Below are 15,819 nucleotides of genomic sequence, written 5' to 3' on the forward strand. Positions count from 1 at the left end.
TCATGCCCATCCTGACCCTGGGAGCCAACCGGCATCTTGGCAAGGCGCTGCAGGCTGCTGCACCGCCCGGCTTGCAGCAGGTCTGCGCCGCCCTGCGTGGCTGCCCTGAGACACGTCCTCGCTGCCTTCTGCTCAAGACCATCGTGGAGACAGCCAGAGCCTCCGTTTCTTACTCAGGTGAAGCTCCACTGTCTTGAGCAGGGACCAAACGTGGCCTGGAAGGGTGAGGCCACAGAAAACCTGGGCAGGTCGAGATGCTGGAAACCTTTTGTGCCAGGTTTTGCTGTTCCAAAACAAGCCCTAGAGTATTTCCTGCCTCCTCATTTCGGTCAGGAAGGCTTTCTGTGCGGAAAAAGAGAGGAGGATATATTTCCAGCTGCTGGTGATTTATCCAAGGGGTGGAGAAACTCTGCCCTAACCTTCCTCCTGCAGAAACCACGGACCCCTCAATGCATCATTTATATTTTCGCTTTGGTTTCTTTGCTCTGACTGCAGCAAGAAGGAATTGTGTACCTGTATCTAAGGGAAAATTGGAGCCAATAATATTTAAAGGCATGAAACCACGGAAACACTGGCAGGACTACAAATAAAATGCACTGAAAGGCAATACTTTCCAAACCGCCAATAGTAATAACTAGAAAAAGAGAAAACGTGTCTGTTGGTCACTCTAAAATGTGACCGGCTCTGTCATCTTCCCACTGGCTCGTGCCACACTGCTAGTCACTTCACCCAAGAGACCCTCTCTGCTCCAGAGTTTTCCATTCATGGAGGATCTTCTCCACTTGATTTCCTCTCTGATGAGCTAAAAGAACGATCCTTTCTAGGTTTCTAACCTAGGGATCATTTCACTGAATACAACAATTCTTTAATCAAGTTTAGAACCACACAAGTACCAGCTTGTCAGGTTTTTTGTTTTTTTTCTTTGCAAAATAAATGAGGGGAGGGAGAATGTTGTGGTCAAATAACTTGATCCATGATTTTTTATTTATTAGCCAAACTGAAAATTAACAGTGGGCATATAAGCTCTCAAATGTTTCAAGTGGAAATTCAAAACCTTTCAGAACAAAATATTTCTGGCTGAAAATCGGCAAAGAGATTTGACAAATATATTTATGGTGAAACTAAAAGTGCATTTGCCCTGGATAAACCTGTTCATCTGTAGGGAGCCGCTCAGCTGTACATGACTTACCAGGGTGACAAAGCACATTTCTGCAGGAGACATAAGACTTGAATACATACAATAAACTGCAGTCGGATATATCTGACTAAAAAACACATATCTGCAGAATGAGTAAATAAAAAAGTTCATGCTCTTAGCAAAACTTACTGCAAACTTTGCTATTTTAATGATTGGTGTCCCCTTAATTACATTTTGATACTTCAGCAAACACAGTGAAGACAACCGAGCAAGTTTTTTTGGATGGGAAACAAAGTTTATGGTAAACCACAAGCTGCAGTATTAATATGTTGAGTCATTTTGAGATATGAAAGCAATGTTAAAAAAATCTTTCTGTTTCAACACCGAGGATTATTTGACACCCACTGGAAGAGCGCAGGGGACTTCTCTGTCAGCGGGTTGTCACAGAGGGACGGAGCAGCAGCAGCCTGCAGCGGGCTGAGCCAGGAGGTGGCTTTAATCCAACTCTCGCTCCCCGACGAATGCAGAGATCCCTGGCTGGGACCCCGACCCAGCACAGGGTTACGGTGGAGACCAGTGAGCCTGGCTGCAAGTCACTTGTCACAACAGCAACATCCGCATGAATCCCGCGGGAAACGCGCTTCGCAGCTGGCTGCGGGGCTGCAGTGGGAAACCCTCGACCTTGGGCGGTGACAGCTTCAGGCCAAGAAGGTAAAACAGAGCTGGGGGGAAAAAAAAACAAAAACATGAGTCACGATAGATTTAGAGCTTGTGCCGGCAGGAATTCCTTGAGCGACGGCAGGGGAATCTGTAACGCGCATCGTTTCCCCCGCGACGCCATAAGACTTCAGAAAATGCTTGTACGTGCGGTCAGTCCGTCCTGCCGCCCCGCACGCCGCCTCGCCACGCCGGGCACCGCGCGTCCGCTCCCGCCCCGGCACGCGGCCTCCTTCGCCCTGGGAGCGCGCGGCCGCGGCGCTTCGGCTCCCGGGACACCGCAGGGCGCAGCGCGACGGTCGCCCCACCGCCCCGGGGCCACGCGGCCGCCCCCGCGCCCCGCGCCGTCCCCGCGCCCCGTCCCCACCCCCCAGGCCCGGGCGGCCCTCTGCCCCCCCTGCCCCGGCGCGGGCCCAGCCCGGCAGCCCTGCGCCGCCAACATCCCGCACTGTGGGCATCTGTTAAAAAAAAAATCCCCGGGTATTTACACAGGAGCCGCCGGGCTGCGCCTCGGCCCGGCCCCGCGCGCGGCGCTGCCCCCGCGGCGGGGCGGGGCGGGGCCGGCGCGTGCCGCGGGGAGGCCCGGCAGGCGCCAGCCAATGGGCGCGGGCGCGCGGGCGGTTATTTACACGCGGGGGAGGGGGCGGGGGGAGCCGCTCCCCGCTCCGCCAATGGGGGGCGAGCGGCCGCCGCGGCGCGGGGCGGGGGCGCGCTGATAGGGCGAGAGCCGGGGAGTTTCGCGGGGCGCCGCGAGCCCAGGCGCGGTGGCGCCGGCGCTGGAGCCGGAGCCGGAGCGGGGCCGGGCGGCGCCGAGCGCAGGTGAGCGCGGGGCTGCGGCGGGGCCCGGGCGCGTCCCGCTCGCGGCGGGGAGGCGGCGGCGGGAGCGCGGCGCGGCCGCCTGGTGCCCCCGGGCCGGGTCCCGGGGGGCTGCGCTTCCCCGCGGGCGGCTGCCCGTGCCCGGGTCGCGCCTCGCGGGGCGTTTTCCTGCCCTGCTCCCCTCGGTTTTGGCCGAGGGGGGAATGGACCGCGGCTCTCCGAGGCCGCTGTGCTGCGGGCGAGGAAAACTGCCGGCCCTGCAGCGACGCCGCTTTCTGCAGCCGCTCTGCCGCAGCTGGATTTACCGTCCGGGAGTTGTAACTCAGTGGGGAGGGCTCTGTGCGGTAGGGAACTGTTGCTTTTCTGTTTGCCATAGTCCCAGCTGGTCTTGCAGTGCCGCTTCCCCCAGCGCGTTAGCAGCCTCCTCCCTGCGAGGCATCTCTGGCAGCTTCAGTTTGTCCTGGCGTTTGACCCGGGGTGGCTCTGAGGTGTTGCCTTTGGAAGGGGATAAGGCAAGCGGAGAGCCGTTATCTCGCCTGCTTGCAGGGGAAAGCAAGGGCAGCGGGCTGGCGCCGGGCTCGGCACGTCCCCGCGCGAGGGGTGCAGCCGCCACGCGCCCCGGGTCGCGGCAGGGGTGCCTGCGTGCCTGGTGGGACTTGCACCCATCTGCAGGCGCAGCGAGAAGTGCTGCTGCCCGGGTGGCTCCCTTGGCTCTTGCCTGGCGAAGGCCAAATCCGAGCAGCTCAGAGCGTCAGCGCCAGCTCTTATCGCCCCGGCGAGGAGCTCGGGCATGTCGCTGCTTGATACGGCGAAGGCTGGGCTTCGACCCGCGGTGCTGCTGGGCCCGCGCGTCCCGGTGGCCTCTCTCCGGAGGCAAGCTGCGTTTGCAGGCACTGGAGCGCCTTCGGGCTGCAGCCGCCCCCTGCCCGGCTTGCGGCACGGGGTCTGTCTCATCAGCCTGCAGCGCGGGGCTCGGCTGGCGGCTTCCCCTGCCCCCAGCAGTGGCTTTTTTAATGTAACTTTTTTCCTGTGGACTAATAAAACATTGTCGTGTGCCCGTTAAGCGCTCTGCGGCGGTCTCAGGACCAATCTCAAGCTCCTTCTCCCGCTCTAGGCGCAGGTGGGACGAAGGCGGAGGGGTCCCTGCCGGCTGGGGCCGCCCCGCGGTGAGCGCTCCCTGCAGCCGCTGCCGGCCCTGTGCGCGCCTGGGGGCGAGATCCTCCGCGTGTGCGTGTGCACAGCGCTCAGCCGAGCTCCGGCTCTCCGAGATGCAGAGCGTGGTAGGCGCTGTGACGTGCTGGGAGGTGCAGGGCTGCCCGAGGGGCAGGATGCACGGAGCAGGATTTGAAGGACAAAGTAGACAGTGAAGAGCTGTGCTTGACTTCTCTTGAGGAAGTTGTGGGTGATCTGTCTTCAGTAATAGCTGAATTATATGCCAAGGATGAAACGAGTGCTGGTCGTAGCAGTGCAGTGAGTGTGACTACTGATGGACAAACAGCCCAGAGCCTCTCTGCAGAAGGGATGGGAGCTTCTGGGTGGGGAGCGGTTGAATTCAGTGCAGCAAGGCCTGAGTCTGTGTGTGCATGTGGTCTTTACTTTTTTGCTATGGCGTCAGCTGATGTAGCTGGAGAGGAAGCAGTGGGGAGCCTGCAGACCCTGGGAGCCCCAGGTTGTGGAGGCTTCTGGCTGCAGTGCTGGCCCAGGTGTTGAAAGAGCCCACTTCAGCTTGCTTAATTGTCTTCCCTTGGTGCTGCAGTGTCGCAGCCCTACAGTGGATGCTCTTAAAGAGCCTTTTAGCACCTGTGTGGCCTGTGCCCACTTGCAGCTGGAGAACAGCCTCCAGTCCTTGCATGCTTCTGGTCCTGCTGCAGCAGAGGAGATGTTCGAAAGGGCAGTGTGGCGGTGCTCTGATGGAGGAAGAAGCTCTGTTTAGGTAGCAATCACTGCAAGAGCTTATATGGCTCAGAGCTTGGCTGGGTTTAAAGAGGTGGCACCGTGCCGAGCATGTCACTCTGCATTTCAGCCAAGGGTCTGGCTGCCAGAGCACAGCATCTCTTCCACTTGCTGGTGTGTGTTGCTTGAAGTTACTGAAGGGTGTATTAAGCTAGCCACTTGTGCCAACCGCTGCTGGATTATGGAAGGGGGAGTTTTGTCTGAAGGCCAAGTCTTCTCTGAAGTTTCAGTGCTGACTGCAGAAGAGCCTTTGCAAACTCATCTCTCTGGTGGAGCAGGGGAAGGAGGATTTTCTCTAAGAGGCTTTAGGGAAAGCTGCTCTAAAGGCTTGGGGTGTTAGGGTGGTTCGGGGCTCCAGAGCACTTCTCCACCTTGCTGAGGTGCAGAGAGGATAAATCTGGTGCAGACCATGGTGTAATAACCTAGTGGAGGGGAAGGGATGTGTGCTGGTGGGGAGCTCAGCGTGAGGACAACATCTGTGCCGGAGCTGTGGAAGGCAGCTTGTCTGATATCGGCTGAATCAATACAGGCAATTACTCTGCCTTGGGAAGGTGCCTGGAGAGAACGTGCCCGTTACAGCCCCAAAGCGCAGGTGAACGATGGGATCCAACAGCCCAAAGCCCTGAAACCTGGGGGGCAGGAGGGGGGGCAGGCTCTGCTCGTGTGAGCTCCCCCGCGGATTCGGGGCTCCGTGCTGGCGCTGTGTGTGCGGTGTCGGGCAGCGCAGAGGGGCGAAGGGTGGGAGGGAAAGCGGTTTGGTAGAGGCCGGCTGCGCTGCTGGGCTCCAGCTCTGTGCAGCAGCACACTGTTCTTGGAGCTCTCCTGCTTCTTTCACCCCCCCCCACTAAATTGCTGGGGGGGGGGGGGTGACTTCTTCCTACACACCTTCCAGCAGATGCCTGCTGCTGCTGCCAGTGTTTGGCAATTGGAAAGGGCAGGCAGCTGAGCGTGGCCCTTTGCTGAGGATGCTGCTCGGGTGAGCTGGCAAGTAGCTCTTCGGCTCCTGGCCAAAGCCCCCACCTGAGCTGCCAGGGTGAAAATGGAGTATAAAGTCATTATAAGGTAAGACGTTGCTGGATTGTGCTTTGGCAGGCAGGAAAGCAGACGCATCTCGGGGGAAACTAGGCAGGCGGTTGTCCTCATCAAAATTCCTCCTCTTATGTCTTTCTCTTCATGGCTTCAGATTCCTCTTCTGCTCCTCTGATCTTCACTCCTTTATTCTTCAGTCCCGGCTGTTGCTTGCTTTGAGAAGCAGGTGCCCAGCAGGCAGGGAAATGACCCAGTCACCAGCAAATACGTGGTTAAAGAAGCGCATGGGGGTATCTGGCTGTAAAGGCAGTGAGGGTGATTGAAGTGTACAGAAGCAACTGTTGACTTAACTCAGTCATCTGGCACATCTGAAGCTTAGTACTTAGTGATGTTTATGATAGATAAAGCATGAAAGCATCGGGGACAGCAGATAAATGAATGATATCAAATAATGCCATGTAATCAAGCGTGTGCTTTAATTAAGGCAGCGGTTAAGCTTAGTATGCTTGGAAAGAACAGTCTGAAATGCTCTAAAAAGAGAAGGAATACTCCTGCTAAGTGATAAATTGGGATAGGATACTATCCTGAAGATAAAGGTGGGAAGAAACCGCTGTGATTTCATGGATGTGTGGAAGGCTGGCTGTTGATTCGTGGTGGTGGGTGAGGTAGGAGTATATGTGCAAGTTTCACGGTCTCTGGAAAGCTGGATATTTTCGGTTGGCCCAGTTAGCCACAGGTGACAGTTTTGAGGCTTGTGTCCTTGGTCAGAGCAATGTGCTCTGCTAGGGACATCTGCACCAGCCACGGAGGCTGCAGGTCTTGCTCGCTTAGAGACTTGCAGGCTCAGTCCCCTGGTCACGTTTCTTCCTGGGACAAGTCTTTAGAAACTCTTCTGTTCCAATTCAGTCTTCAGTTTTATTTTTTGGCATAAGTGATATGGACAGAAACAGAGGGAGAAGTATAAATGTTTGTCATAAGAGGCACCGGGGAGCTTCTCTCTCCATCCCAGAAACCTGCAGGCTTAGGGAGTGGACCTGGCTGGGAATGAATCGCTCTATTTTATTTGTTGGTGGCAACCGGCACACGAGCTGACTCATGCCTCGTGATAAAGGTGCGGTTTGTCAAGGGCTTGTTTCTGTTGGGTTGCTGCCCTGGGCAGGCCTTATTTTTGGATCAGTACCTCTCCGAGTTGCTCTTTTTGCCAGAAAGCCTGTGGGACTAATTTAGCTAGTCTCTGGGGCGGCTTCAGTGTTTTCTACAAATTGGTGGCTGCTTTCAGGGAAGGCTGTGAACTGTCGTGTGATTAATTCTTCAGTATTGTTCAGAGTTTACAGTGAAGTTGTTAGCTAGTTAACAGTGACTGCTCTAATTATACTGGTGTGAGCGTAAACAGCAAGGCTGCGATGTGCCGCTGTCTGCCGGAGCGGCACATGAATGTGCATCTTTCTGAGATGGAGGCATCCTTCCCTGTCTCCTGTTCCCACACTCTACTCTGCAGAGCAACCATGTATCCTGTTGGACAAGCAGGAAAAAAAAAAACCATCGAAGCCCAGCTTTCCTTCTTGCTGATCCCACCGTTAAGCAGCAACTGCCAAATTCATTGCCTCGCACTTAATTTCTTGCGGCCTTCTGCAGTTGCCTGTCTCCACTTGCTCACTCCTCATGGCGTGACCTTGCAGGGACGAACCGTGAACGGCGCAGTTGGGATGGCCGTTGTGTCCTGCCTCCCCTGGAGGCTGCTGCACGGGGCAGCCGTGCAGGGCAAGACTCCTACCTCTGCGCACAGCATTTCTTAACTGCAGAGGAAGAAATTCTTGGCCCTGGTGTTCCTGCTTTGCACTGGCTCCTGCTGTGGCTGCTGTGCCCTAAGCGTGCTAAGCAGGAGTGGTTCCTGCAGCCCCACAGGGCTCTGAAGGGGAGAAGGATGACCCAGCGCGCGGGCTGTGCTATTAGCTCAGAGAAGAGCAATTCAGCTGCTTCCTTTGCTACAGATTTCCTTGGTAACCTTGAGCTGCTTTACCTCCAATTCACAGATTGACCCAGACACTGAGTGCTTAGCAAGGGTGTTAAACTAGAAGCAGGCCACGGGGGACTCGGCTAGGGTGGGAAAGGGAAGGATAAAGTGCTGTGGGAGCCCAGGCCGAATAACACCTTGCGAGGGTATGTTAACTGTTGGATTCGCAACTGCTGGTGACTGATGGCGGTGCAAATCTGTCCTACTCAGGAGTGTGAGATTATACTCTCATGATCTGGACTTTAGCACCTACATTTGGCAGTTTGGTACGATATTGGAGCAGCTCTCTGCAGTGAGATGCTGTCGTCCTCCTTTGGCTCGTTTCCTGCCTATCCCTGTATTGCAGAGCCTATACCCACTTCTGCTTTGCAGTCTTGTGGATGCAGCGAAGGCTGGACCAGCCTCCTAATGTGTCTGTGTTATACAGCATGCAAATGCAGGGCCAAAGCATTTTAACTCAAAGGCCCTTTTGCTGTTGATCCCTTACTGACATGGTAAGAAAAGACTTTAGTGTGGCTGTCCATCTGTCTCTGTCTTCTTCCCCCTCCCACCTCCAGGGAGTGTTCGAGTTTCTATATTGTGGAATAGAAAGCAGTCCTAAAAACAAGAGAACTGGGGATGATAGGATTGCTTTCATACCAGTAGCTTGGGCAAGCCTAACGAAGCCTGGGTACATGCTGTCACACCTGCAGTGGCTGAAGCTCAGGAATCAGGACCGCACAGCTTTGCAGAGCTCTGCGTGCACACATACCTGTTGGAGCTGGCTCTCATTATCGCCCCCATGCTGTTGTGCTGCTGTGTCCGGCTTGGGCAAGTTACTCCCCACCAGCACCTGCCTTTGTGCTTCCTCACCATGGTGCTGGCAACACGCAGGCATCACTGGAGCCTCTTTTCCTGCCTCTGGACCTCTTCATGTGCGAGATGCAGCTGGTGGTCTTAATCTGTGATGCGCTGCTTTGATGTGGGCTCTGGAAGAGGATCTATAGCTGTTGCTTCATGCTGTGTCTGGCACCAGATCCTCCCTTCTCCATGTGCAGCCCTAGCGTGTGGATCCTGTCTGTTTGTGGACAAGAAGCCGGAAGCTGTGTGAGCTGCCTCCTTATTGGGAGGCTGGGATGGATGTGAGCTGAAGGTGAAAGAGGGAGGGCAGGACCTGGATGAGACAAACTGAGCAGTTTCCGTGATGGAAGATTGTTGCGGTACCCATGCATAAGCCAACCAACTGGATGAGTGAAGTCTTGACTTCAGCACTTTCTAACACCTGATTCTAGTAATGCTGCCTGGTTAGTGCTGTTATATGGTTTTAATTATGCTGGAAATGGGGGTTTGGGCCCCCTTGTGCTAATGGTGTGCTTGCCCTGAGTGGCATATTAAAACAGTATGAGAAGATAACTCATCCACTAGCCTCTAACTATTGACCTGTGGCTGCTCGGGTAACTGCTGTCGACTGCCCACAGCTGTCGGGTAACTTTGCTGGCAAAGGTTAACACTTCCCAAGACTCCCTGCACTGCAGGGTAGAGTATAAACCGACCTGAGATGAGGATTTGTCCACCTCATCTGCAGGCACAGACAAGGCTGGAGAAGTGGGAGGTGCCCAACTATAGCTTGGCACATGAACCCTCGCCAGGTGGATAGGGATGAGCGTGGCTCTGCTGGGCCTGGGGAGAAGGCAATTCTCCTGGCATTGCTTGAATGTGGAATCCCGTTTTGAGGAATGTTTCCAGCACATCTGCCTTGTTCTGGTGCTCACTGCATTGAGGAAGCAAGAGCATTTGGGCTGCTGCTTTTCCTGCAGACTTTAGGTCCCTTGTACTCTCAGGTCAGCCCAAACCACTTAAACCACTGCTTTTGAGGCTTTGCCTGCCTTTATCCTGTAGTAACATTCATGAGGTTGAGTGCTTTCAGCTGACAAAAATCAGGCCAAGTTACTACTGTGCACCTGCATGTTAGAGAGATCAGGCATCTCTTCCAGCATGTTTCCATACTCCAATCAGGCTTCTGCTTTTTCCTTTCTCATACAGTATTGATGTGAGCGGTGCTTGTAATTTGGCTTGAAGCAATAGTAAAAAGGCATGACTTATTCATAGCAGTTGCTGGGAGTCCATTCCTTAATGCCAGGCAGACTGATAAGTCAGACTGCAGAATGAAACTTGCCCCTTTTCATTAGGCTCTGGGTTTTCAGTTTGCTGTTCCTATGGAGCCAAAGGGTGGCAATCCTCCACCCAAATGCCATTGCGTTTAGAAGCCTGCTGCCCAGAATATCAACCCCAGATGCATAAGGGACAGCACAAGAGCATGTCCCACTCTTGGTTCTTCTGTGGCACAACCTCCTGGATCCCAAATGACTAAATGAGCAAAGCCAATACTGTCTGCCCCATGCTTTTCCAGGCATCTCTCTGCTTGTCCCAATGTTTCTTGTGCTAAGAGCAAAACCTTTACTGCGGGAACTTCCTTCTCTCTGTGCAGCACCACGGTCTGGCTCTCGGGTGATAACTGAGGTCTGAAATGCCACAGCAATAGAAACCGTAAGCCACCAGATCTGCATCAGTGAACTGCAAAGACTCTGGGGACAAAAGGCTGAAAGGCTCCTTTGCCTTTCCGCTGTGAGCTGGGTAACACCTGGATTCACTGAAGGTCTGTTGTGGCTTCTGCAAATTGCCAAGAGTCTTATTTCAGTGAGAACTTGTGAAAGAAAAGAAACCTGAAGTCTCTAATATTCCATGTTCATCATATAGAAATAAATACTTCCTTGCCCTGAAACATTCCCCTGCTGTGCAATGCAGCCTCTAAGACAGTGACTGTCCTCTCCCTCCTCCTGTGTCCCAGCTTTTATTAACCTAGAAGTGCAGTGACACTTAGCCATCAGGCTGTCTCCTAGCGCTTTGGGGAGCTCTGCAGAGCTGTCAGTGTAGCTGTGTGCGAGAGGAGAGGATGGCTCAGAGTTCCTCATCAGCAAGGAGGAGCAAGTACCCCAGGAGATGGCTTTCTGCAAAAGGATCTGACAGCAGCTCTGCCCAGGTGTAGCTGGAAGGGTGTGCAGTGGGGGAAGTCAGTGGAGAAGAGAAATCTCATCGTTGTTTTTAATAAACTTTTTGGCAATGCTGGCTGCCTGGGGAGAATCCCTATCCCACTGTGAAACCGTCCTTGTTTGAGCTTCTTTGAAGGTGTCTGTTAGGCTGTCAGGAGCTGAGGGTTGCATGGAGCCTCTGCAGCTCTTGCTTGACTCTCTTGGCAAGAAGCCTGTGACTGAGACTAAAGCCCCCTCCAGCTCTCCCCAGGAGGCTGGGCTGTCTAGCGTGCTTTCTCAAACAGTTTTTTGGTTCATCAGTGGATTTTCTGCAATTCCCTCAGCTGGTGGCAGATCTGGCTCCTGAGGAGCAGGAGGCCTGGTGCGAGAAGCCCCTGCGTTTGTCGGGAGCAGGCACGGTTGGGCGTGCTGACCAGGAGGAACTGGCTCCTGCTGGTAGCTGGAGGCAGCTTGCTCGTACCTGGGCAGTTTACCTGGCAGCACGATCCCAGCCACTGCTTACTTGCCTGCATTGGAGAAACTGTGTTGCTGCTGGAAATGCTGTTTTTTCAAAGTCCTTGACCTCCTTCGAACCCATCTGCAGCCCTTGTGTCTCCCAAACTGAGAAATACTGGCAATGGGAAACCCCGGTGTTTGGGCTGAGGTGCTCAGCTGGCTGGCTCCAAGGCAAAGGCACATCCCACCCTCCAGCCTCACACTGCTTGGCTCTTCCTGTCCTGCCTGGCTTCATGCTCAGGCTGGACAACCATGCAGGGACCCACCAGAGGCAAAGGTTTCATGGCACTCTGCTGAGTGGCTCCTGGAGGCAGGCAAGAAGCCAAGACCAGAGCTGCTGAGCAGGAGAAGCCTTCCCAGAAGGGTCCCTGCAGGTGCCCTGAGGCCACTCTTGAGTCTGAACAGCCAGAGAAACCCTTTCGGTTGAGGTGCACAAGGCTAGGATGTCCAAAGGGTTCCTGATCTCCGGATCCTTTCACTTTAGGCTCCTCTGAAATCTGCAACCATAACATTCATGGCCATGTGGAGGTGACGTTGGCGAAAGGAGGTTTCTCCATTCTGCATTAAAACCAGATGAACCGCAATCGCTCCTTCGCGTGGGAAGTGGTGGGGCTTGCCAGCACCCCTCGTGGATGCTGGGGAGCAGCTGCCTGCGCCCCGGTGCTGGGCAGCTTGTGCCCGTGTCTGCCTCTGCAGTGCCTTAAACCAGACAAGCGGCTGGTAATTAGGGGAGGCAGACTGACTCTGCTGTCAGACTGCTTGTTCTGGCTACAATTTTCTCTGCTGGAAACTTGTAATTTTTCTAGCCTTTCAAGCCCACCTCCCAGAGAGAGCCTGGGAGTTCTAAGTATTTAGACATATAATAAGAATGATGTAATTAAAATCCTTTATCTTGTTTGATGAGCGGGTTTTTTTTAATTCCTTTGATTTAAAGGGTGGTAGTAGCTAATTGGATTCTGGGCCAGACTTGCATAGTCATCGAAGGGGGGAAGGACTGCAAATGAGCCTAGCCAGGAAATTGCATATTTAAATGTAGTTCTCAGTAGGGTCAGCAAAACACCCAAGGGGCAAATTAAGAGCAAATATTCTGTCGTAATGTGTTTGTTGAGCTGCAGACATCATCTTAAGGGGCACAAAAAGCTTGGAAGTGAGGAGAGCAAGCTGAAGGGGAGATGTTCCTTCTGCTGCACATTTGTGAACTGCGGGTCTCTATGGCAGTAGCATCCTTCTCCTGTCTTCCGTGTTGGCTGGCAAACTGGCTGATGCAAAGAAGAAACTACTAAAGGACTTCTGGGGGTTTTTTTGCTTTGTTTTTTCCCCTGGAGCATGTGAATCCATAGTGGATGTAAGGCTGTGAAGGCTGTTGTTGCTGCTGTTGGCTTTGGCACAGGTCATGGCCCAAGTCACGCTGTTCATCAGGGTTGTAGGAAGATGTGACCAAAGGGAACCTTGCTTGCAGTTTTGGGGTTAAGAGGGAACAGTTGTTGTGATGAGGCTGCTTCTCTCTTCCTAAACGGGTAAGTGGGATGGGGCTTCTCCCCTCATGGGCACTGACCAGTTCCCCTGAACTGGTATATGGGGAAGGTCTGCGGGGAGTTGTGTTGCTCCCAGCAGAGGGACAAGAGCGTTGCCCTCTCCGTGGAGCGGAGGGAGCCCAGGACCTGCGTAGAGCAGCCGGGGCCCAAGGGATCAGGCACGGAGCATGTCCTGAGTAATCACTGACCCGGAGCCAGCGCCGCTCTCGAGCGCGTTGGGTTCGCCTAGGGCAGATGCTGTGCTTCCAGCCCCGCTTGCCCCTCGTTCCCTGCGGGGCTGGCAGGGTGTGCAGCAGAGCTCTCCTGCTCCTTGGCTGCACTTGAAGAACATTAGTCCGTTAGTCCTTGACAATTTTAATTTCTCCTTCAGGCTAAGATAAAGAAATACTGCTGGTGATGGGGGGAAATGCAGAAGAGCGGCTTGCGCATTGCGTTTCCCAGGACCTCAGCCCCAGCCCTGGTGCTCTCCCTTTGATCTTGCTCATCTCCCTGGGGGCGGGCAGGGTGTTCAGGGAAGCAGAGCCTGTCAGCACTGAGGCCTCATCCTGCATCCCAGCCCTCTCCGGAGGGTTGCAAGACTGTCAGCTTTTTACTCTAGCCAGAAAAAGATTTCACAAAAGCTGTGCATCTACAAAGGGAAGGGGGTAGCTTAGCATCCCAACTTGTCTGCAGCTTTTCAGAGCTCTCCCACTGTGTCGTGCTCCACGGGCAGGTTTCACAGAGCCAAGTGAAGGGCTTGATGTGTGGCTAGGTGCCTCCAGCTCTTCCAAGACTGTTGTGAAGTGCACAGTGTTTGGGTGTCTTTAAGACCTGGAGGCCTGTAACTTGGTGAGACTCTCGCTTCACCATTTGAAAAGGGCATGCAAGAAATGCCTTGATCACAGGGAGGCATTGGAAACCTTGAACTTGAAAGGCTCCAAACCTGGAAGACAAATGAAAGGAGGAATTAGGGAAAGAGCAAGACATCTCTTTCCTGCTTTGATTTTTTTTTGAAGCTGGTAGTATAATCCACCTGTTGAGTGTCTAGATGCTTGGCATTGTATCAAGCTTCTGAAAACTTGCACCTCAAAAGTACTGAAGTCCTCTGTCATCCCACAGGACTTTCCTTGCTGCTTCTCCCTAAGCCTCTTACAAACACTGACTGCTGAGGTCTGGTGATGTAGGGAGCTGGGGGAGGCTTTCAAGGGGGTTCAGCACCTGCTTAAAAGCAGTGGCCCTCTGGGGATCTTTTTTTTTAAGCTCTCTTTCTAATGCCTGCTTTGATTGTAAGCTTTTTGGAGCCAGAGTTTGCCTCTTAATGTGTTTTACAGCACTAAGCACGGTGGGGTGGTGAGCTCTCTATTAGTCAGTGCTGTTGCTGTGCTGTTGAACAGTTGTAGTAACCTGGCCAAATTTTCAAGTGTTGGTCTAGGCTCTTTGCCTGGCTATCAAAAAGGGAAAACTAATTACAGTGTGAACCGAGGAGAACAGATGGGCCTAAAGGAAATGTGTTAGTGAGGTTCTGCTCAGGCCCCAGGTCAGCCCATGTCAAATTGCAGCTGCATCAACCTCTTAATTTCTTGCTAGTTCAATTTAAATTACCACCAAGTGATTTCCTGCTAGTGTAACCGCCAGTTATACCAGGAGAACAAATTCTGGCCGTTTTCTCTAAATTGAAATAATAGAGGTTGCACTGGGGCTGGAGGAGCAAACAGAAGGAGAGTTTCTCCCCTTGCTCTTCCTTGTTGCTCTGTTCAGGCTCCCGGGATAAAGCAGGGCAGATCCCACAGTGCCCCGTATTCAGGAGTTTAGGTAATTCATGCAAGTTTGAGACCAGTGGGGGTGTGTTTTCAGCCCTGTTTCCAAGAGAAGTGAGGCTTATGCAGTCCTGCTCTATCTGTTCTCACCTGCAAAGCTGAAACTTCTAGGGCAAGTTCAGCCACCTCCGAAGAGAAGAGAGAGGTTACATTTCTGCAGGTGCCTGGAGGAGAAATGGCTTTCTGGTGGGGTGAGACACTTTTTTCCCTTATAGAGGGAGAAGTCTGCAGCAGGAGCCCAGCCCATGTATCAGGCACTGAGGAATCCTTATGGGTGCCCAGTACAAGGAAAGGTTGAACTGTCGGTCTCTGGTCTGGAAAACAGCAGGCTGAGAGCACCTAGGGATCTGTGGAATCCTGGAAGCTAAGAAAAGACAAAGAAAGATTAATTGGCAGCGGGGCACCCTGCTGAAATGATTGCTGATGACAGAGCAAACAGAAGATTGCTTTTGTGCCACATGCATCAAATTGCAGATCTCATTTCTCTGCAGTGCTGGGAATGCATATGAATGCAAAGCTTCATTAGCATCCCTTGCTGCTCCTTCCTGAGACGGGAGATCCTGGTGGTGTTTGGGGCTGGGAGATGGGACTAGAACCCTGTAAATTGGAGCTTTCTTAAAGACAGAGCAAGACAGGGAGAATATTCATGGTTTTTTAGCCTAGTTTCCTCCTGAAACCAGACCCTGGGTGAAAGACAAGCCATACATCTGCTGTCCCTTTCTGTCAGCCCTGTCTCTCACTCTGCCACCCATTGGCTTCTGGAGCCTTTGTCCTGCTGGACTCAAGCATCTCACCATGGTTAAAGCTTCGATGTGTTCTTACAAGTTTTCATGGAAATGGATGAGAGGTAGGATGCAGTGGTAGAAGAGAAGGATGCTACGGGGAGGGGGAGGTGAGAGGCTACCCATGGGTTTGTTAGTCCTCCTGTTCTCAGAGACCCGCATGTTGGTGGTCCAGGGTGCAGGTAGGCAGCCTGACCACAGCTTCATACAGAAATCTCAGTGCTAAGAAGACTCTGGGGTCTTCAGAGTTACAGATCGGGTAATTTCAACTGGCCTTGGGCACTGGCTAATAAAGAGTGTAGCGAGCGAGAAAATATAATCCTTGGAGGAGATTTAATAACTGGGAAGAATAATTGGGAAGTGCTTCAGAATATTAACCAATGACTGAATGTGTTTAATTAGCTTAATGAAGCTGGGTTGTTGGGTTCTTTTTTAATCAAACAGATGCGTAAAACATTATGTACAAAAAATGAGATCTGAATACAATGAATGCCTTTAATTAGCAAATAAAAGGC

The 15,819-nt window shown here is 53.1% G+C and overlaps 1 protein-coding gene across 1 annotated transcript in view; it reads left to right on the plus strand.

Annotated features, from left to right (window-relative positions):
• The first annotated feature begins 2,603 nt into the window (after window positions 1-2,603).
• The window catches only part of CAMKK1 (calcium/calmodulin dependent protein kinase kinase 1), an 88,961-nt gene continuing 75,745 nt past the window's right edge, over window positions 2,604-15,819 (plus strand). The window contains exon 1 of the mRNA XM_067309427.1: window positions 2,604-2,674. The gene's annotated coding sequence lies outside the window, so the exon portion shown is untranslated. The remainder of the gene's footprint in view (window positions 2,675-15,819) is intronic.

Source organism: Apteryx mantelli, chromosome 22 (genome assembly GCF_036417845.1).
Source record: "Apteryx mantelli isolate bAptMan1 chromosome 22, bAptMan1.hap1, whole genome shotgun sequence".
In the NCBI taxonomy this organism is placed as follows: Eukaryota; Metazoa; Chordata; class Aves; order Apterygiformes; family Apterygidae; genus Apteryx; species Apteryx mantelli.